General features: G+C 45.6%; 1 protein-coding gene across 4 annotated transcripts in view; it reads right to left on the reverse strand.

Moving 5' to 3' along the window:
* Positions 1-21,707, reverse strand: part of ZNF516 (zinc finger protein 516) — a 105,705-nt gene extending 83,998 nt beyond the window's left edge. Inside the window, exon 1 of one of the 4 annotated variants that reach the window (XM_030011939.2) lies at positions 21,491-21,707. The gene's annotated coding sequence lies outside the window, so the exon portion shown is untranslated. Of the gene's footprint in view, positions 1-18,988; positions 19,008-21,304; positions 21,368-21,490 lie in introns of those variants that run through there. The other 3 variants (XM_030011940.1, XM_030011941.2, XM_030011942.2) reach the window with 3 other exon arrangements.
* Positions 21,708-21,944: the final 237 nt, after the last annotated feature.

A 21,944-nucleotide genomic window follows, 5' to 3' on the forward strand; every position in this document is an offset into this window, starting at 1 on the left:
TTGGGTTTTTTTCCCCCTTGTATGAGTGCTTGTAACCATTATTGAATCATTTCTCATCTGCTATCTTGCATAACGTCGGCGTTCGCTCTTTCAACTTTTGCATTTGTTTCTGCTGCATCTCCACTTTCAGAACCTGCTTCCAGACTCATTTTGGAGGCATTTAGTCATAGCAGGGTGGTAAAATCACTTCCTTGGGATGCTCACTTTGTGCTATGTTAAACAAACAAACAAGAAAAGCACACCAAACATTTAAAAAAAAACAAAGTCACTTCCTGATACTTCCATTGATTTTTCTTCTCCTCAATTTTAGGGTGTTAGTGAGTCAGCTCCCAAATGAAACTGATGCTGGAAAGCTGTCAGGAAACTATTTATATCTTGCAAGCTATTAAGTGTTGCAAATGTTTATGTTTTAATTTAGAAAAATTACCTCTTATCAATACTTCAATTCTCTCAATCACTGATTTCCTACATAACACACCCATAACTGAAAGACAGATCAATACACATTTGATAATCGCCAAACTTAAATTGCCCATTTATAGTATTGATCAGCAGCTTTTTTTTTTTTTTTAAACACGTGCAATAGTTCAAGGGAATAACAAGCACTTGGCAGTATCAACACTGCACTGACAGAAAGAAAAACTGGTTGGCGCTAGTGCAACTTCATGTCAGTAGATACCATGTCCATCAAACGCTGACAGTTTGGCAGATCAGGCGCTCTCTGCCATAATGTCATAATGACTTCAATTTACTTCTCTGCAGCACCCAAAGGCTGTGATTTCATCAGCCATCCAAGTCTCTTCTCTTCAAGAACAAGACTCTCTTGGTTTTATATCCTTGACAGCTCCATATATTTCCTTAAAGTTTCCTAGCAGGCATAACCAGAACCGTAAGAAACACGAAGCTGTTACTGCTTCCCTCATAATTTATATGAATAACTGAAGTTTTATTTAGCAACTAAAATTTCACGCTCAAAATTCAAACAGCAGCAAGTTTCAAGTGCTGAAGAACGAACAGAAACAGAAGAAGGAAACCCGATAAAACCCACTGGGGGAGCGATTTTTACAAGCCCGAGGAAGGTAGGGCTGCCTACGCTTCTAACTGAAGACTAAGATGCTAGTGTTCGATGTCCAGAGATGTACTTCCATCCACTGAGAGGAGGCAATAACAGTTTTAATCGAGGATGGGCGTCAGCACAGAAATGAAGCCTGGCACTCGCTCCTCTCCACCTGTGGATGGAGGAAAGCAGAGGCAGCTGCACGCATTTGGGACCCAGTGGGAGAAAACAGGTACATCACTGCACGAGGTCACCAAGACATCGTCAGCCATCAGGAGATACTCACGTATTTCCTCACAGTTAGTCAGGTGCTGCAACAGGGGCAACAATGATCGTGTCGATCAACAGTTGAAATTAAATTGCTGTCTAAGTTTTGGCATAAAAGTGTTAAAGGGTCCTTAAGTTCACTGCACCGCTATTTTTAACTGGCCAGGTATCTTTGTCTCCTCTTCCTTTCCACCTCCCAACTCCCTCAGGTCTTCTCTGCTGGCCAAGATAATTAGTTAAGTATATTAGATGGTCTTGAATAGTACAATTTGAATCTTTTCCTTTAAAACTTAACAAGTGGAACAAAAAGAAGTGCATCAAACCTTTTCTTCTGAAAAAAGAGAGAGACTCAGAATTGAGAAATCATACACAGGTTTCTGTATGCAACTTCTGTTTGCCACAGGAAACATTTTCTTCTGGTAAAGCACGGCAGCTAAACCTACATTTCTGGTAAAGTGTAGGTAGAAAAATCTACCCACCTGAAATCGAAGAGGGGGGGGGGGGGGGGGGCGCGAGGAGGCAGTCTTTCCACCAGAGGACTTCAAAGCACTCCCCAACTCAAACAAAAACATCAAGACTTCCAGCGGAGGTAAGCCACCACCTCCAAGCCACGTCCTTGCCCTCCCCGCCTCCTCACAGCAACAACGTCTTCGCCTCTCCCTCCTCTGCCTTCCACTGCACGACCACTGCGAGAAGCGAAGACACCACGCCACGAGGGACAGGGGCTCTTTTTTAAGGGATTAGGTTGCTCAAGAAGCCTAGCCCATTGGGCTTTAAAGGATGGGTAAGAGACCCACACGGCACGAGGCACTCCAGCAACAGACAGAACTTCCACACTGTTGCACCAGCATAGAACAAGCAATGCTTTCATTTCAGTGTGCACCACTGCAATGGTCACATTCTGTGCACAGAGGAAAAAAAAAAAAATAGCTTGATCGTATCTTCCAAGCTTTATTTTAAAAAAATAAGACCAACTTCTCAGCCACCTAATAACTTTTAAAAATGAAGTAACAAGAAACAGTCCTAAAGAAAAGTTTACATAAGCTACCTAACATACACCACTACAAGTGATTGTTATATAAATACAAGAATAATTACATCTTAATCCCCTGCTTTAAGAAACAGATCTCATTAATCTGAAGAAGTATGCAAACTCTTTTTGTTATGCTGTAAAACCTCTCCAGATTATTAAATCAGTAAGATCAGGTACTGTATGACCTAGCTCAAACATGCAGACGCCTGCTACGCTACAGGATGGCTCACCTGCCAGCAACCACAGGAAGAGCAACTAAGCAGAGGACAACCGAGTCTGACTGCACCCTGGTGATTGCATCGACTTGGCCTTACAACATTTGAGCATACTTGCCAATTGCTACATCCTAACCAAATCCCTTCCTCCTCACCCTTGCAAAGTTGCATAGGACATCTAGGTTGTTAATGATGTCTCTCAGAAGACCTGGTCTTCACAGGTATCAGTGTCACAACCACAAAAGAAACAATGAGCATGGATTAAAAAAAAAAAAAACACAAAAAGAAGCAAGCGAACAAAACCCCACGCCTCTCTCGATATCAACTCAGCCATTTCATAGCAAACCTTTCCTGAAAGAAGGCGTACAGCAGGCTGAGGAACCGACCCAGGACCTCTGTTAAGGTCACCTCTCCACCAACAGTCACAGTTGTCACAAAGTCACAGTGTCATCTCCATGCCCAAGTGCATATACTGTTGTGCTTAAACAAAGAACAAAAAAACCCCCACACCTCTACTTTCGGCTGGGCAAGAGGGTCTATTTTTCGCTCTCTGAAGATGACCTTGAAGTTTGAACTTTGCTTTCAAAGCCTGAAAGTTTTTCTCCTTTCACACAACAGGGAAGATTCCATGTCCATACGCGTCTCCAGATAATGACAACAGGATCTAGAGAATACATCAGTCTTGCTTACGAGCTTAATACTTGCATGTTCCTACTGAGACCACACAACTAAGTAGAACCACTCACCTATGAAAAAGTAGTGAGTCTTGGGTAAAACAGGTGTACCTGACAGTGCAGCAAGCACTTCCTTAAAAATGTTAAGATACCATTTTGGATTAGCCTAAACTTTTTAAACTTGCTAACATGATGTCCTTCACCTGGAACCTCCTAAAACAGACCTGTCATATTAAAACAAATTGCCTCTGCCCTGATAAACCCCATGTTGATACATCATTTTCTAACATTTATGCTGTTTTCAGAAGAATGAGTTAGTTACTTTTTTAAGAAGAACAAGTAATTCTCACTGACTTCTTTGCCCTGGAGTCTTCCAACCGCATACCAGAGAAGAGTCTTCTTTGCAGTGACACCTGCAGTGACTCCCTCTAAGCACGTATGCAAACAGGCAGTGGCAAAACACACTTCCTAAAGAGATGCCAGAGAGAAATTTTTGGCCAAAAGACACCTGTATAGGAGTTGAAGCACGAAAACTCGGGGAGGGGAGCAGTGACACGCTTCCCTGCTGAACCGCTCCTGCTGTCACGACGGGGCATAAGGAGCAATGGGGCAAGAAGATCTCAGCTACGCTACATCAGCAGTGCATTTATTAAATTGTTTCATTTACCCAAGTTGGCATTTTAGCTTTCCTAAACCTTCTTTCACCTCCTCCTCATTGTTTTTAGAAAAACCCATTGCAACAAGCACTCCTGCCTGCTCCTTCAGTTCCCGACTGGGCACCTGCAGCAGATGCACTCTGCCGTCCTGCAGAGATTTGGGTGGAAGCATCAGCCGGGACCCCAGCCCCCAACCTGCAGCAGCAGCAGCAGATCTACCCTGCACGCTGCTACTGCGTTATATACACCTAACTATGCCTTCAAGTCACCTTGAAGATGACGGCGTCCCGTAGGACAACTGCAATGCTATCGTTTGGGCTGCCTGAGACCCCTCTGGCTGAGCATAAATTACAGCTGATTTGGGAAGGGTACTGAGCACCTGAACATCTTGAAAAACACAGCCAGTGGGGAGCTGTAAAGATCCAGACACTTCACAGAGCTGAAAACTACATCTGAGCATCAAGTGCTAACTCTAGCGCTCGGGGGCACTGCGGATTTGTGACACTTCCAGGAGGACTCTGAATACATAAACTAATGGATGGATTACGCTGATACATAAACACAGGGGTTTCATGCAGTAGGCAAACTAACTGCCCTGCCATTTAACGTAAATTACCTGTTTTTACACCCTACTTAGGAAGGTTTCCAAGAGAAGCACTGTTTCTTCTCTTGAATAAGCAAAGCAATTATTTGAGCTCTAAAATTAGGCAATAGTGAATCGTTAATTGCCTCTGAAACTAAACCGCTGGTTGTACAGACTGACCCACATGAGCAAATCTTTGCTGCCAGTTCAATGGGTTTCCAAGTGGCCACTACATCTGCCTACATGGATCAGCTTGCCAGACCAAGGACGAGTGTTACATTACAAGCTTTGTACTCATGGGAAGCATGTTGATTAAATAAATAAATAAATATAGATCCATTTTATTATTGGCAGCATGGCAACCCCATTCAAAAACTTCAAAACCTATTTAATTTTGAGCTCATTCTAATATTAGTTTAAAAGTATCAAATCAATAACTTTCTTTAATGTTTAACCAAACAGCTACATTCATCCCTGGTTAAACTCTGCCAACACTGGAAATGAACCAGAGATTAATTTGGTTCAATGAATTTGGCTTTTAACCTAGACAATAAAATTTCCTTGTATAAAAGCTCAAATCCCAACTGGCAATGTAAGGATGCCTTAGGGTAAACTCTGGTTCTTGCCAACACCACATATCCACCTTTATAGCTTTAAAATAAATCTGTGACTTTTGTTTCCACATGTATAGGCATATACTATGCTTACATTATGAAAAAATTAACACTGACTTGCAAGGGTTAATAACTCAATGCTTGCTAATATATAACCTCAAAACTATAGAGGACTACAAACAACCTACTTCTGCAAAACTGGAAGTAGGGGAAGGAAAAAAACAAAAGAAAAAAAAAAGGAAATCTTGCTCTTTACTAAGCTAAGAGAAGCAGAAATACTGAATGACTACAGGATTCTGAAGTCACTCTATTAAATCGCATTCTTACCTTTGGCATTAACTTTATCATACACTTACTGCTATTCTAGCGAACAAGCACATTTTTTAACAATACTTAGCTAGGCGTCTTCTGTCATATTAGAGGAACTACAGAAAACAAAAACAATCTGTTTCTAAAGTTGTCATCATGACAATATTGTCTCTGTTTTCCCATTACCTAACAAGTCACGTACCATTTTCTCTTAACAACTGACCTGTACTTTAAACAGATAATATTCACAGAGTGTGCAGGTGTATGTCCTGCATACACAGAGGACCGACTTGGCCTGACCTGCAGCCCTGGAACCTCCACGTCAGCACAGTGATGGCACAGAGTCAAGAAGAATCCAGCCCGCGGTGCCAAAGAGGAGGCAAGGGGACAGAAGCGCATCACGGCGCGCTGTCACAAACACAAAGCGTTCTACATCATCATGCGCGGCCAAGGAGGCACTTTTACCTACAAGGTTGCAGGTATTCTGTTTGTGTGGTTTTAAACAGATGGCCAGCATCAATAACAGAAGTGAAACCAACCATTTCACATTTTTTAAGTCCTGGCCTGATAATAGCAACACTTTCTGTGTGTGTGTGTGTGTGTGTGTGTGTGTGTGTGTGTGCCCAGGCAATGCCAAGCTTAGGATGACTGAGTCATAACACCACCCTGTGGGGCCAGGCTGGGTAACCATTGCTAACACTGGCAGACTCTTACTCACAAGAAAGTGCCTCTGAAGTCAGCGAGACTCCTCAGATGAGTAAGAACTGCTCACTGATGTCAGTAAAGATTATTCAGTGCGGGCTTTGAAGGTTTTATTTTGTAGTAGTGTGTGTGTGTGTGCGCGCACACGCACAGGAGCAGACACGACTACCTAAAAGCCATGAATTCATCATCAACTCACAAGGCAGTATGGGTTACCGAGAAAAGCAGTCAGGAAGTGAGATAAATGACCCTGTGCCATGACCTCGAGGCAGGAATAACCTCAGCACAGGCTGTACCTACCTATACCAGGACTAGACATGACTCGGAGTACAGGGTTGAAGTAATGCATGCAGAGGCACAAGGTATATGCCATTAGCATCTCTCCTTCTGTGGGCTCAGTCCCCTGCCATCCTGCTACGCTTTCTATGCCACAGTGCATATTTAGCACACCGAATGCTTACCTCTAGTCTCACGTATGCTGATGTAAATTTAAATTAACATGACTGAAGTCAGTGGAGAAACACCAATGATATGCAGAGTAACTGAGCAAGGCTTAGTCTCTGGGGTGAAGTTGATACAAGGTCCTAAAGCAATGGAATTTGTATCATTTTCTGACCAGTGTCTAGAAGAAATTACAAAGCCATTTACATGTCCGTGGGATACAGCACCACTTTACTCCCAGCTGCACTGCTCAGAAAATACATAAAAGTGAGTTTTGTATCTGTGCATATTTACTGTGCCACACAGCTCTGACTAACAAGCTGAATTACCAAAAAGTTGCTACTGCTGTTTGCAGAAGCAGAATATCTTTGCAGTGAAGGAAAACTGCATAAACAATACTTTACCCCACGGGCGAGCACTGTACTCATATGAATACACCCATGCTACACGGCATGCCAAACTTTCTCCTCCTTGGTTGCTCTCACCTCTTCTGTGACTTTTCACTGTCATCTTTTCACTACTACCCCTCTGTAAAAGATACAAAGAGGGCTAACATACAGATGAACCACCCGCATTTTTCCAGGTAGCTGGCAGGTTAATTTCTGGGATGACCCGGGAACGTTGGCATTGACCACATTTCTAGGAACCCACAGAGCGATGCGGAACTGGAGCCCCACGGCGCTACTCTCCTGCAAGCCTGAGGCAGGACTGGTCCGTGCACAGAAATCACCCGAGTTTGGAGGAGAGCAGAAAGCACTTACAGGCAGCCTTCAGAACCAGGAAGACTGTTGCCAAATTTTTCCTCGTATTGTGGATACACATTCAAACGCCAGCTGAGGATGAAACGCTGAAGTTGGCTTCCCCCCTACTCTAGTAAAATGCACAGTAAATTCAATTCTAGTAACTTATTATTGTGAAGAGGGCTGTGATAATTAACAGACATTTATTAGCGTTTAATTTGACAGTAGATATGCTTTGAAGAATTTTAATGACCCATTAATGGATCCATACAACCACATGTACACAGAGAAGATACAATCAAGTCCTGGGACTGATTCCTACTATGTGTTTGTACACATCCCAGAACAACAGCAACAGATCATCATTGCTACTGGGTGCCACCGTATGACAACAGCTATAATTATACTGTCCTGATAAATCATAATCTTCTGTAAGCCTAAACCGCTGACTTTGTGTCAGATAAAAACAGATGCCTGCCGTGTTCCCACACACCTTTACCTGATCATCACATTGTGGTTTGATTTAGAGGATGACTGTTAGCAAAAGGAACTGCTCGGAACTACAGAAGCTTGGAAAAAGGAACTGCTGCATGTCCTCATTTTATCTCCTTTATAATGCTTGAAACATTAAGTTATTACTTATTTTTAAGAGACCAGAAACATTATACCCAGCACATTCTTTGTAAAAGTAATCAGAGTTAAGGTCGTAGCAGTAAAAGTCACGTCTAGAAAATGTGCTTTCAGGACAGATTCATGAGTATTCACAGAAAAGACGGGGGATGAACAACAGGCTTCCCAAGTGCTTCTTTTTAATGGCTGGTTTTGCTGACACGCATCTTTCACAAACCTAGCTAGTCCTAACAAATTCTATTCATTCGCAGCAATGTCTTTGTTTCCTTTTTTAAGGAAGTTTGCTGCCAGTGCTAAAAATTAATCAGCCTTAGGTGGCTGTCAGCATCCCGCCTGCCATCCTCCCAGCCCTCATGTGCCAACAGCCCTGTTTCTCGGCATAGCCTCATCCTTCTCACAGGCCCCTTGCAACGCTCAGATTGCTCCCATTTTCATCATGAACGCAAAACTGCTCCACTTCGTATTCCTGCTCCAAAAACTCTCACGCTCAACATGCCACATCCACCCGCTCATCCCCAGTCTCCACCACCCTTAAGTTTGGAATGCTGACACCAGCTCAAGTTCATAAGTGCACAGCAGCCGGGAAACGGGATGGCAGAGCAAAGCGGATCTGGGGGACGAGGCAGGAAAAGGGTCTAAGATAAACAGTGATTTGTGCAGTGGGAACCAAGTCTTAAGTCCCTTAAAGTAACTACACAGAAGAAAAATTCAGTTACTTCACACACATGCAAACACATGTGCTTGGCCAACCTCCTCTTCTCCTTCTGCTTAGCATTGCCTCCCCGTAACGCCCCCCAACTACCATTATTCGCACTGTAATTTTTCCCAGGACCCCTTGTGACGGAGCAGGACCACACATGCTAGGCACTCAAACACACACCAGGTATCTCCATAACCCGCTCCTACAGAGCTCTGCACACTCCCTGTCTCCTCCTTGTGCTGCTGAAGGATGGCAGAGACCACCCGGCAGGCCGGTGCCACAGGAAATCAAACAAGATCTCAGTTAGACCGCGTTAACCCATCCCAGACAGCAATGTCCAGTGACTCTGTACCGGGACACGACGACCGCGGGAGCTCCAGCTGCCACCTCAGCCTCGCCCCTCATGACAAAAAGCATCACCAAGGGGCGATGACCCTTTTACTACCTTAACACAGATAACCGCAGATTCCTGCCATGGTTATTTCCAACGAAACAAAGAACAAAAACACCCACCTACAGAAAACCAGCATCCCTAGGTACAGGGGAAACTATGGCTCCTCCAAACACACGTTTTCTCCCGCCCTTAGTTCTGCATAGTCTTGTTACATTCTCCTTTCCTTCAAGGCTGTGTTCAGCTCCTCACACTCTGCGTTTTCCTCTCCTCCAGCTTTTGCCGCAGCTGCTGCTCGCACCAGCTCTTCACTGCCTCTGCAGAGACCAATGCTGATGCCAGCCGTGAAACGGCTGAGAGATCTTTACAAGTCAACCAGCTCATCTTGGCACAGCTCCGCTATCCCAAATGCAAGGTGTAACCCTGTGGGTGGAATTACACAAAGAGTAATTCTGGGTATCTGGTCTTCAATAAACTTCACAGAGCTGCTGTAAGACTCCACGAGAAAACTCGTGAGTTACGCTAGTCAAAATCCACTGGACCCTAACAGCATGGAAGTAAAGTTGGGATGATTGTGTGAAAAGCACTTTTATTGCTCCTCCACAAAATTATTTTTCATGTACTTTTTCCCTACTGACATACCCCTATACCTACATAGGTATTTTCTTTTTGAAAGATTACTGAGACAATTCAAATTGAAAACTTCATTTTGCATATTAGAATGAGAAACTGAGATTTCAGCCCTTCAAATACTGTTCTTTTCTCCAAAGTGTAAAATACACTGAACAAAGCAGAATAAACTGGGTTTGTAAGAACAACAAAAATCTGTTTCAAGTCTAGCATCTTCTTAGCTGTCAGACTCACACTTCTGAACATCTTGTCCTTTTTCTTAAATGTTGAAGAGAGTTTAGTTTAAGAGAGAGTGTGTCCTATTCCATCAGGACAACAGAGGACAGAAACTCCTGAGTGATGGTTTGGGGTTATTTTTTTTCCTGTGCAGAGGAAGCGCCAACTCGGAGGGCAGTGTTCCCAACCCTGCTGAGCCAGCAGGACCGCTGAAGGGTCCCTACACACTGCAGAGTAACCTGCGCTGGTCTGCACAACGAGAAAGGACTCAAACCAAACTTCAAACTTCTTGATCCCGCCACTGCCTGGGGCTGCTCATCCTTCACTATGTCCATTACGCTCTCTCTCTCATCTTCTGGGAGCACAAAACTCACGCACAGATGAGCCACATTAAGGGGATAACCATCTGTCCTCCTCTCCAGCCTGGTGATACAAGCCTTGACCCCTGGACACCAGTCCCAGAGCCTGCAGGAGGCTTGGACTAGCTTTTTGCAAGGGGAGAAGAGGACTTAAGGTTTAGAAGGGTAAGGAATTATCCTGATTCCTTACACCTCAAGGACCCCATTTCCTTCCGTTTCCTCAGCCTGCCAGACTGGCCAGTCCCCAGCAGATTCCTCTTTAGCTAATATCTTCCGTTCCTCCTTCAAACCAGGTCGGCATTTCTCTTCTTAAACTTCATGTTCTCCCCCTTATTTTCTGCCAGAGCCAAGGAAGGGAAAACAGTTACGAGTCTCTCCACCGATCTTCTCCAGTGCTCCAAATCTAGCTAAAACGTTGCAGAAATCTTCACCTGCCATTTCACTGCATTTCACTTGGCAAGTATTGAAAAGCCAATAAATGTCACTAGGTTATCTCAAGCTGTGCACCAGAACAAGGTAGCGAAGACTGTGAAAGCCACAGTGTCTCCTGAGCTAGATGGCAGAAGATAAGAGTAATATCTAAACGACTCCATCGTGGCTCTCATCTTTTTATGAAGACTCAGAGGGGACGCCCTTGTTTGCAATTCTGTGCCTAGCTCAAAGACGAACGCGTGGCCTGCAATATACAGGTGGCAGTTAACAGACTTTGTTATGCAGGGGTACACATGAAGACAGTTGGTTTGCAGGTTACATCAGGACACACAGAAGTCATCAGTCTATTGCACAGACTGCACATCATATACATCATCGTGACCAGAACTGCCCTAGGTTCTGCACTGAAACAGTAGGAGACGTAACAGCAGACAATTCAGTAACAGGCATTTAAAATTCCGTGCTCAGCGGCCTGCACAAATTTCGCAGATTACCTTACAGCTTTCGCTCTGCTTTTCAGACTTTTAACAAGCCAAGCCACCCCTTTACAATACCCAGGCTCCTTAGACATCCACTTCAGAGCATCAAAATCTGGGGGAAAAGGCTGCCCACAGTCTAGAAGACACTTTTGAGCTCCAGACACCCTCCTTTTAAGTGCATGAAACTTTAAAGTGAAATATTAGCAATCCTCGCCTTTTGCACTGCTTACTTTTGTAACACAAATACATGGCAACCTATAATCCCTAATCAACCTAGAAAATAAATGACTGATAAACCAATCTTCTTTTAACCCCATTAACAGATTCTGGCTTCAGTATCAACAGGGTAATTTGCTCTGACTATTTTTAATCCCAACTGCTAAACCATTAATCCCACAATTTCCACGTACTATTCCCCGGTCCCTAAATTTACCCAAAGTTACCAATAAATTCACAACTCATTAAAGAGCAGATAAATAAATAACATTTGCAAATATACACCTCCTGGCACTGGAGAACTGAGAGACTCCGATTACTCAGTTGATCCCGTTAAAGCCATTACTTTCTAATTGGAAGGAGTCATTCAGAAGCAAAGCTGTGTGTCTGGCATGTCACTTGACACCTGGTAAGTACCATTCATGATAAGATGAACTCTCCAATATGCTTGCCACAACCAGAAGAAGTGGGTTATTTCATCATACGACCGATAGACACAGCTCTCTCTACTAAAATCTGTCCAAATTTAATGGGATTGGGGTTATCAACATAAATTGTCACATTTTCTCAAACTGGCACTAAAACATTCTCCAAGTATCATTATTAATGTCAATATAAATTATGCATTGAGGATCACAGCATTCATTACAGAGGTAAAATTTATCTGGGGGGAAAGAAAAAAAGACAAACAGAGCAAATCTAATTAAAGTAAGTATTTATAGATTTCGTACAGCTTTTCTCAGCAGTGATGAAAAGACTTCTCTAAAAATAAGCATTCACAGAGTCATTAAAAACAAATACCAAGAAAGTATTGTGTTAATCAGCTAAAGGTATAGTTATACACAGGATGTTGCAAAGGGGCTGACGTGATAATGCACAAGACTGGTAGTTTATCCAAGGATGTATCAATGTGCTAGCACAACAATCTGCAAAGTAGACCCTTGGTTTCATGTAAGCAGCTACGCACAGGAGGAAAAGCTGTATTTAGTGTTGGAAGGGTGGTGTTTAATGCTCCTTTCAACTTCTATAAATTACAATGTCAGCCATTCCTAATTGGTATACATTAGTATTCAAACACCACATTGAAATTAGAAGCTTAGCAGTTTTTCGGTACGCTTATAGGCACTTCACACAAACACGTGAATAACCTTGTTGAAATATTTTTTTATTCCAAGGTTAAAAGAAATGACTTTAAGAGACAGATGGTGAGCAACTGGTACCTCACCAAGGAATGCCACTGACTTTTGGAAGTTCTCACCCGACACACGGTATGGGGCTAACTCCTATTTACTGCACGCCTTGGGACTTCCAAGTAGAGCCCCGTCCCCTGAAACCCTGCAGATATGGATAGCTAGGACGGCACAGGGGAAAGCAAGCCTAAAAATACAATTCCCAGGGGCTCCAAATCCAAAGGGAAAATAAGAGACCTTATTTCCCTAATTGCATAGTTTAAGTCAATCCTTAAGCTGCCCTATTCATGGTTTTATCATACTTGGCTGCCAATACTGGTACCAGCTCACCAATATAGGTGCCTCACAGTCTACCACATGGGAAGCCAGAATGCATCCATTAAAACAGACAACTAAGCAACCTCTGTGCAATGACTGGGGGGGGGGGGGGGAGAAACTCTTTCCAAGCACATCCTCAACCATCAAAGGAGCAGCTCTAGTTTCAGCCAGCAGAGACCGTAACACCTCGCCCCGCGATCCTTTTACAACACACTGTGTCACTGGCTATTGTTCATAACTCTTCCTGCAAATCATTTCAACATTCAGAGCCCGGCTATTTCTTACGGAAATTATTTCAGAAGGGGGGGAAAAAAAATTGCTTACTCATGAACCTGGTATCATTATAACAATGAGGCAAAACAGCTAAAGACACAGTTACATTGCACAATCCTAAATGCATCATTTATTGTACTAGATTTCAGAAAAAGAACATTCTGAAACACTAAAATAAATCAGAGCATAAATGTGACTTGTTGTCAGCTCATACAATATGGGTTAAATGCTACCATATGGTGAGTGCACACACGTTACCCTTTTAAAAACAAAGAACATGGCTAATTTCTTCCCAAATCTATTTTTAAATAAACAAACATGATTATTTTAAAACGAGGCTACAATTGTGACTAAAACACCTCAATTTCCACCACTCACTCTCTCTCTTTACTGAGAGCTAATGCCACTTCACTGCTCACCATCTTTTTAAAAAAGACAGGGAAAAATTACTATTAAAGTCAGCTTTATCCCTGTAATGAGACAACATAAGCATTTCCATGCAGTGTAAAAATAGTGACAAGCCAACTCACCGTTCTTCCTTCATTTTACCTGCCACAAAAGCCAAGCATGCGTGTGTGTGTGTGTGCAATACGTTAAAACTCACTGACATACGATCCGATTTCCAGCAAACACTCCCAACAGGACCTGCCTGATAGACTGAGCTCTCGTTTTCTCCGCACCCCCCCCAGTCATGTACTGAAACACAGTTTTGGTACACTCCCAACCAAAAAGAGAAAAAAAAAAAAAAAAAAAAAAAAAGGACCAAAGTAAACATGTATGAAATACACGCAGGGTAGCTGGAGCGGATGCTGTTGGTTTGAAAATTGTCTGTCTAGCCTCTGTGCCGAGTATTTGTTTTTATCATTATACTATAAGTGAAACATGTCAGAAGTCTAAAAATAGCTACAAATTGTAATTATATATGCTTTGTAGTTTCTGTTTTACTTTGAAAAGAAGATTAAAAGCTAGATCGTTTTAGAAACTGGCCTTAAAGATTTGGGGAGCCACAAAATTATTCTACTTTGCAATTTGGAGTACACTGCTGGAAAACATTTCCTTTGGGACGTAAATATGACGGCCCCAACACGGAGAAGCAAGCTCCCAACGCCATGCAGCAAGATGGCGAGAAAGAAAAGGGAGAAGAGTAGACAAAGAAAAAAGTAATTTCTTAGAGATTCTAAGAGTGCCCTGATTACGGATGTAATACTATAAGCTTTAATTAGGAGCTAAGTGCTGTGTGCTAAATTCATCCCCACACACAGCCCTGTAAATTCAGAGTCACTCTACTAAAGTTACCGTGAGTTTACGACGACTGTACAACAGCAACACCTGGCCTTTGGCTTCTGTAACAGCCCGTAATGAAATGTGGGTTTCATTGAACAAGTGTTAAGCTACGCAATATCCTGCTGATACGAACTAAATTCTTTTCCATAAGCAATCACTTTAATGAAAGGTTAGCAAAAATGGATTTTAAGTGGCCATCAGAACGTAAGTGGTTTTGAATCCAGAGTAAAAACGCTCTGTTCCTCTGCGACATAAGACTTAAAACAGTTTAGACCAGTGCCTTCACTAACACCTGACTTTGTCACCATGTAAACAGCCACTGTCCCAGTGTCCCTGCAACAGGCACTATTTGCAGTGTTAGCTCACAACTCAGGAGCGGTAAACAAACAAATTATCTTGCAGCAGCCCAGTGCTACTGCTATAAAATACCTGCTAGAACTTATTAGGCAATAAATAGTTTGGCAGCAACTTAAGAGATGCAAGTATTGTCCATCCGCGCACTAATTTAATCTCAGAACATATGCTTAATGCCTGGAGTCCGTTTGCATAAGAGCTGTTGCCGTAATAACAGTTTCAGGAACGCAAGGAGAAACTGCTAACATGAAGTGTGTTAACAACGCTGATGAGCCTCTGCAGATAACCAAGATGTAAACAACATCAAAAAACGAAAAACCGACATTGAGTAATCATCGCATCAAAAAACCAGAGCTCATTGGCTTCAAATAGCAAAGCAGGTTCAGCAGATCAAGAGACTGAACATTTGCTGACTAACAGTTAGGTAATGAACGTAAACATTTGGAATGAAGTCATCATCCTAATGAAAGCCACGGCAATGTTAACTACCTGGACCATAATCCACTACCATGTTTTAATGGGGGCTCACTAACATAATATTTACTAGAATCGCTCCTGCTGGAAAAGGACAGAAAGTCTCATTTACTTTTAACATAGAAGTGACAATCAAGAAATACTGCTATTTGTTAAGTCTTTGTAACTCCCAAGTATTGTACTGATGACGCCCAGAGAGTAACCATGCAGTTACGCTGGGTAACTGAAAAACAGAATTTTGCCTTCAGTGACTGAGTCAGAACAGCTTTATCCTAGCACTGAAGTGTATAAACATTTGCAGCATGTAAGATGTCTGCTTTGAAAAAGCAATGTTGCTCCAAGGTTCAAATATTTATATTGCAGATATCTAATCAAATAAATGTGACTTTTTTTTTTTTCTGTTTTTTTGCCATGTGGTGATTAATTATCTGGATTAAGTGTATGGATACAGAAAAAAAAAAAAAGAGAAAGAAAAAATCACTGTAGTAAGTTTTAGCTGATTAATTGCTGATATTGTTAAGGATTTCAGACGCACATACAGAAACTGCAATTCCACCCAGAGACACGCTCATGCAACTCCCAGTAGTCAATGGGAGTGGCAAGCATGCTTATTAGGGGACAGCGCTGGGCTCACAAGCAACAAGTCAATTTATAGGACAGTTGTACACGCTCTTACCCAACTGAGGAACATCACACAGCTGTGAAAAACAGTAGTAGTCCATTTCCCCCTGCTGCGCAGAAATTTAATGCCCATTCAGGCTTAAAAGGTACATATCTACAAATTCATACTTGTGTCTCAAAAACTTAAACGGGCACATTTTACTTGCAAAAATTGCAAGCTCGGACAAGTTGCTTCCTGCAAAACGCAATCAACTTTGTATTTCAGCTTTCTATTTTGATGACTTTAAGAAACAATACAGTCAAACCCAGCTTGAGTACACATATGCAGACTTCATCACTGGTCTCACAAAAGCTTATGCATTGGCTCATTTTGCATACTGTATGTAATCCCAGAGAAGTCCTGGAAGTATTTGGCATGAATTTAAATCTTCACAGAAGTGAGATCTTTCAAAGTTGACAGGTTTTGCATCATACTAAATATAGATGCCCTCCATCAGACGGGACCTCAGCCTAAAACTCACCAGTTAAGATCACAGATAACTATAGATAACTCTGTTGAAGTCACCTGCACATGAAGACCTTAAAAAAAATCCAAATAAATAGACTGCCCAAAGTTCGCAAGAGTTGGTAACTACATCACTCATCTGATGATACTCTTCCAGGCTGCCCTCCCTGGTACCAGCTACACAAGCATTCACGGCAAGCTGCATTTTAAAGGCTACTCATTTTTCAGTCAATTGAAGCCAACGTCCCTGCTTCTGAAGCAGATCTGTCAAGTGTTGAGACATAAACATCTTCCTTAGCCAAAATGAGGGATGGCTGCGCTTACGGGCAGTTCAACAGGCAGAGATTCGGAATGATGGCACAATCGTTTTCACCCCTTCAATGAGTACTTCTGTACTCATAATTGCTATTATTAAATCTTGGTGACAGCATGATACTATGACCAACTATAAAAACATACAATGAACCCGATTTTTAAAGCAAAGACATTAGTCACTGTCACAGGAAAACTTTAATCTACAAAAGTTGAATGTCACTGCTGTTGCTCCATTCCAGCCAGCTATACTGTTACCGAGGTCACTTGCAAATAACAACAGGTAGCCTTTGCCTTAGTGATGCAAACTGTTTTCTATGATGCACAGAGAGGTAGTCGTTCACATCCACGGAGGGACTGTATGCAGCTCTCGATGCATATTTTAGTCACATACAGCAATGCAGAAGGTCACGCTGAGCTTACATAGGAGCTGTGCTAACAAATACCACTCCTCTCTCTAAATGTGTTTTGGATCATTCCTTAAGACAATGTTATTCCTTAAGACACTGATGTTTTTCTCTTTTTTTCTTTTGTAAGCATTATCTTTGCATATTAAACTAACAGTTTAGAGTGGTGTTATAATGCCCTATTGTTCACACAGACCACATAGTACTTACCACTAACTAGATGTCTCTTCAACATCACTCAGTTTTATAGGAACTAAAGGCTTGAAAACAAATCCCAGGCCAGAATTTTTAGAGATACCTAAAAAATATTTTACACCAGGAGCTAGTAAAGGTGCTGCGCACCATGCCACTAACACAAAGCTCCACACAAATCACTTTATTGTACAGAGCTCATTCAAGATGGCTATGACAGCTACTCTTGTGAAACTAAAGATGTCTCCTGGAATAACTGCACTGTAATACTAATTACACCACAGGTGCTCCTACACAACTTCAGCTTCCAGTTTTACCAGGGGAAAAGCTCCGAAAACCACTGCAGCCCACCCCTCCTCACCGCCCGGCGGGACAAGGTGGGGCGTGCAGAGCAGTGCACGACCAGGCCGGGCAGCCGTGGGTCTGCTGTGACAGAGCTGAAGGACACGCTGGCGGAAAACAAAGCGGCAGCGCTCACCGAGAGGCGACTCATCCCATGGCCATAGACAACACTACAGGAGCGAAACTCCCCCAGATACTCCCCGCCTTGGTAAAACCTTTGCTCCTATCACCACTACCCCTCCCTGGCGTTGCTCTCCCCCCAAAACACCCAACACCTCTTGCAACGCAGTTATTTTTGGCCCGTGAGCAGCAGCCAGCCTGAAGGGCAAGAGTGGGGAGCCCTCCTGGAGGGTGCTCCCTGCACCCACTGCCACCCACACCCACCCGTGGGGCACATCCCCAGCACCACACGCACCCATGCACGAGTACGCACATCCACCTGCCTCAATGCAGCACCCCCCCCCCGCCCCTGCACGCGTGCACACACACACCTGCACCCATGCGATTCCCTCCCTGGCGTGCACACACATACCTGCCCCCCCCCCCCCCCCCGACCCGGCAGGACCTGCGGGCACACGCATCTGGCCCATGTGCAGCGATGCCACGTACCCCATCCCGGCCCTGCATGTGTGCACACACGCACACCCCCGTCCCACTTGCAACAGCCCCCCTCCCGGCCCCACGTGTACCTGCCCTGCATGCAATCGCACAGCCCCCCAGCATGTACACACACACGCACACACACCCCCCCGGCCCCATCCACACACCCCCCGTGGGGTTGAGGGGGAGATGAAGGGGAAGCAGCTGCAGGTCGTTGCCCTCCCTCAGGGTCAGCATCCTCTTGCTTGGTCCCCTCCAGGACAAGCAGGGCCTTAATGCACTGCAGGAAAGCCCTGGTCAAAAATCAAGACATGCACGCCCCACGAAATAAAACTCTCAGCTATCAACTCACCCACACGCCACGCACAAGGAGGGGGGGGACAAAGGAAATCTGGCAGAAGAGCTTGAAAAACAGACCCCTCTCCCAATCAACCCATGTTATGCCATTCAGCTTCTGCTTAAAATTATGCTCTTTTTGGGGGGGGGGGGGGGAGGGAGGGGGGGAAGCCAACCAAATACACGGTTGCCAAGTCGAGTTAATGAAAAACCCTTTGGCTGTTAACTCATTTAGTGCAGCAAGCATGAAATAAAGTCCATGGCACAGGGCCAAAGCACAGCGGCCCTTTGCCGGGCAGGCTTCTGGGACCTCTCCCCGACCGCCGAGGGGCCAGCCAGCTCACAATTTAGAAGAGCTGCGATTTTCGTCTAGAAATTGGTGAATCCGCCTCCAAGACAAAAAAAGAATAAAATTAAAAAAAAAAAAAAGGCGTACCGATGGCATCGCCAGGCCCGAGGAGATTTTTCATAGGGGCACTTTTGCATCCACTTCCAAAAAAAAAAAAAAAAAAAAAAAACCAAAACCCAGCCCACCCCATCCAACCCCACCACTGCGAGGGGAACAGCGAGGCGGCAGAAGCAAGGCGGCCGGGCGGGGGAGGCGCTCAGCGCCGGGGGCCGGCGGTCCCGCTCCCCGTCCCACCGCGCCGCGCCCCGACACCCCCGGGGCCGAGCGGGGCCGGGCGGTGGCGGGAGGCGGGTCCGTGGGCTGGGGCCGCCCCGGCGGGGCGGGGAACGCGGGCGTGGGCTCCGCGGCGCGTCCGTCCGTCCGTCCGTCCGGTCGGTCGTTCGGCCGGCCCACCCACCAACCCCCCCGCCGAGGAAACTTCTCCGCTGGCAGGGAAGGAGTTCGGCTCTCCGGCCGGGGAGACGCTGCCGGCGGCCTGGGTGCGACGCGGGGGGGGGGGGGGGAAGAGGAGGAAGAGGAGGAGGAGGCGGCGAGAGAGTTGAGCCTCTCCCCAAAAAGGGACTTTGACCCCGCACCGCTCTCGGGCGGACCCCGAATTACCTATTTTTGTCACAGGTCGGATCCTAACGCACGTCGGCACAGCGTCTAATTTATGAACTCATCAGCCTAATTTCATTATTTAATCATGCGCCCAGCAATCGTGTTTCCTTAAGAAAGGACTGACCTATTTTTGGCTGGAGATAAACGATCATGTTAACAGATGTTAATCTTGTAATCTGTTTTTCCTGTAAGCACTTCGCATACCCGCGTTTCAGACATTGAAAAAAAAAAAATCTTTCCCAAACGACCTGACGTCACGATTCAGTCCTTATTAAAAAAAAAAAAAAAAAGAAAAAAAATCTCGCAATGGTTTCAAAGACATTAAATCTTTTTCACTTTATAAATGCTGATTTGTTCTGCCTCAACTCCCACAGGCTTTTATTTGCATTTCAAATTCCACAGGTTACACCAGTCGCCTTTTCAGAAAATGTAAACCAACAATAAGGCAGCAAATGGGGGGGGGGGGAGGGGAACCCTGCATCTGGATTAAATAAAGACCAGAATTAATGTTTAGAAAGCAGTCCGAGCAAAATTATATTTGCACGCCCAGTGCCCGAGCGCCTCCGTATCTATAGGGGTAATGTAAAGGATAAGCTGTGGGCACACACAATGCGCATTCCCCAGAAGATCCCTGTCTGCTGCTGGGAGCTTATTAACGCTCCTAATAAATGGTGCTGACTCCAAACCGACACTTTTCGGCTTAAAACACAGGGTTTGTCTCCAGCAGTTAATTGCAGAGGTTAGCAGGTTTGAGGGGAAAAACAACGGCCGGCTGTCATGCTCCGCACGCCTCCCCACACGTACTGCCTCTTTTAACACCCCACCTTGTTCCCTTATAGCAAAGTTTACCCAGCCAAACTTTCCTCAACTTGCCCAAGTACTTAATTCGCATTAGGATCGCGACTAGGCGCTATGCTAATTATCACCGAAGATAGTAGCGGGGGGAGGGAGGGAGGGACGAGGAGGAGGAAAGCTTTTATAGCACAAAATGTCTGGAACTGCATTATTTCTATTCTTCTTTTCTTTCTTTCTCTCTCTCTCCTCTCCCCCTCTCCCGTCGGTCGTCGTGTCGTCCCCGTCCCCCCCCCCCCGCTTCCTTTTTTTAACATATACATTAAACTCCCTGCCTCTCTCCCCACCCCACCCGCATCAAACGGGCTATTTTCCTCTTCTGGAAATAATCGCTACGGAGACATTGTCCTTCGAGCCCTCCTCGCTGTCTATACGTGAATAATTGTTTTCTCTGCCCGCCCACCCCCAACTTCCTTTGATAAACTGTGTACTTCTGTAACGGGGATCACGCAGCTATCCACTCGCGGCGGAGAGGAGCTAAAAAACGGGGGGGGGGGGGGAGAACGGGACGGGGGGGGACACGACACACACACAACCGCACACCGGGCATTTCACGCACACGTTGAATCAATGCGATCGGGCGAGGGGATAAGAAAAATAAATAAATAAATAAAAAGAACCACTTAATAATTGAAGTGGCTACGCGGGGCTCCAAGACCCATCACCCACCTTCATTAGCCGGAGCGTTTTACTTTAAAGTGAGGTAATTTGTTCTTTGTTTCTTAATGGATTAATATCGCAGTCCGCCCCCCCCCCTCACCCCCGCCCGTGACGGAGCGTACAAAGCCAAAAGGCTCCCAAGAGCCCGCAAGACCCCCCCCCCAACCCCCGGCACCACCGCTGCAGTAAAACCGACCCCCCCCCCCCCCTCACGAAACAGCGCAAAGTTACCATTTTGGAGCCGCTCCGATGACCGGGGGGGGACAGTTCCCGGTAGGGAGGAAAGAGGGGGGAAGGGGGGGGGGGGCGCGCGAAGTTGTTGTGTTTTTGGGGTTTGGTTTTTTTTGTTTTGTTGGTTTTTTTTTTGTCCCCTCAGGGGCGCAGCCCGAGGACCCCCCCGCCCGCGCCGCCCCTCACCTCCTCCGCTCGCCGGCGGCGGCAACGTTTGTGGAAGGGCGCGCCGAGCCGCCCGCCGCCCTGAAGGTGAAACCGCGCGCGCCGCATGCGAGCGGCGGCAACGGCAGCAACGGCAACAGCAGCAGCAGCGGCGGCGGCGGCGGCGGCAGCAGCAGCGGCAGCGGCGGCGAGCTGCACATGATCCGCCGAGCGGCTCCACTGGCGCGGGCGGGGGCGGCCCGCCGGCCCCCGCCGCGCCCCGCGCCCGCGCGCCGCCCCCGCCCGCCGCGCCCGCGCGCCGCGCCCGCGCCCGCCGCCGCCGCCGCCGCCCCGCCCGCCCCGTTGCCGCCTCCACCGCTGCCGCCGCCGCCGCCGCGCGTCCCCCCGGCGGCCGTAATGGTCTGGCCGGTACGGAGCGACTATTGTCTCCGCGGTGGAAAGTTGGGGCGCTGGGGCGGGGGGGGTGTGTGCCGCC

This window comes from Aquila chrysaetos, chromosome 4 (genome assembly GCF_900496995.4).
Source record: "Aquila chrysaetos chrysaetos chromosome 4, bAquChr1.4, whole genome shotgun sequence".
Classification (NCBI taxonomy): domain Eukaryota; kingdom Metazoa; phylum Chordata; class Aves; order Accipitriformes; family Accipitridae; genus Aquila; species Aquila chrysaetos.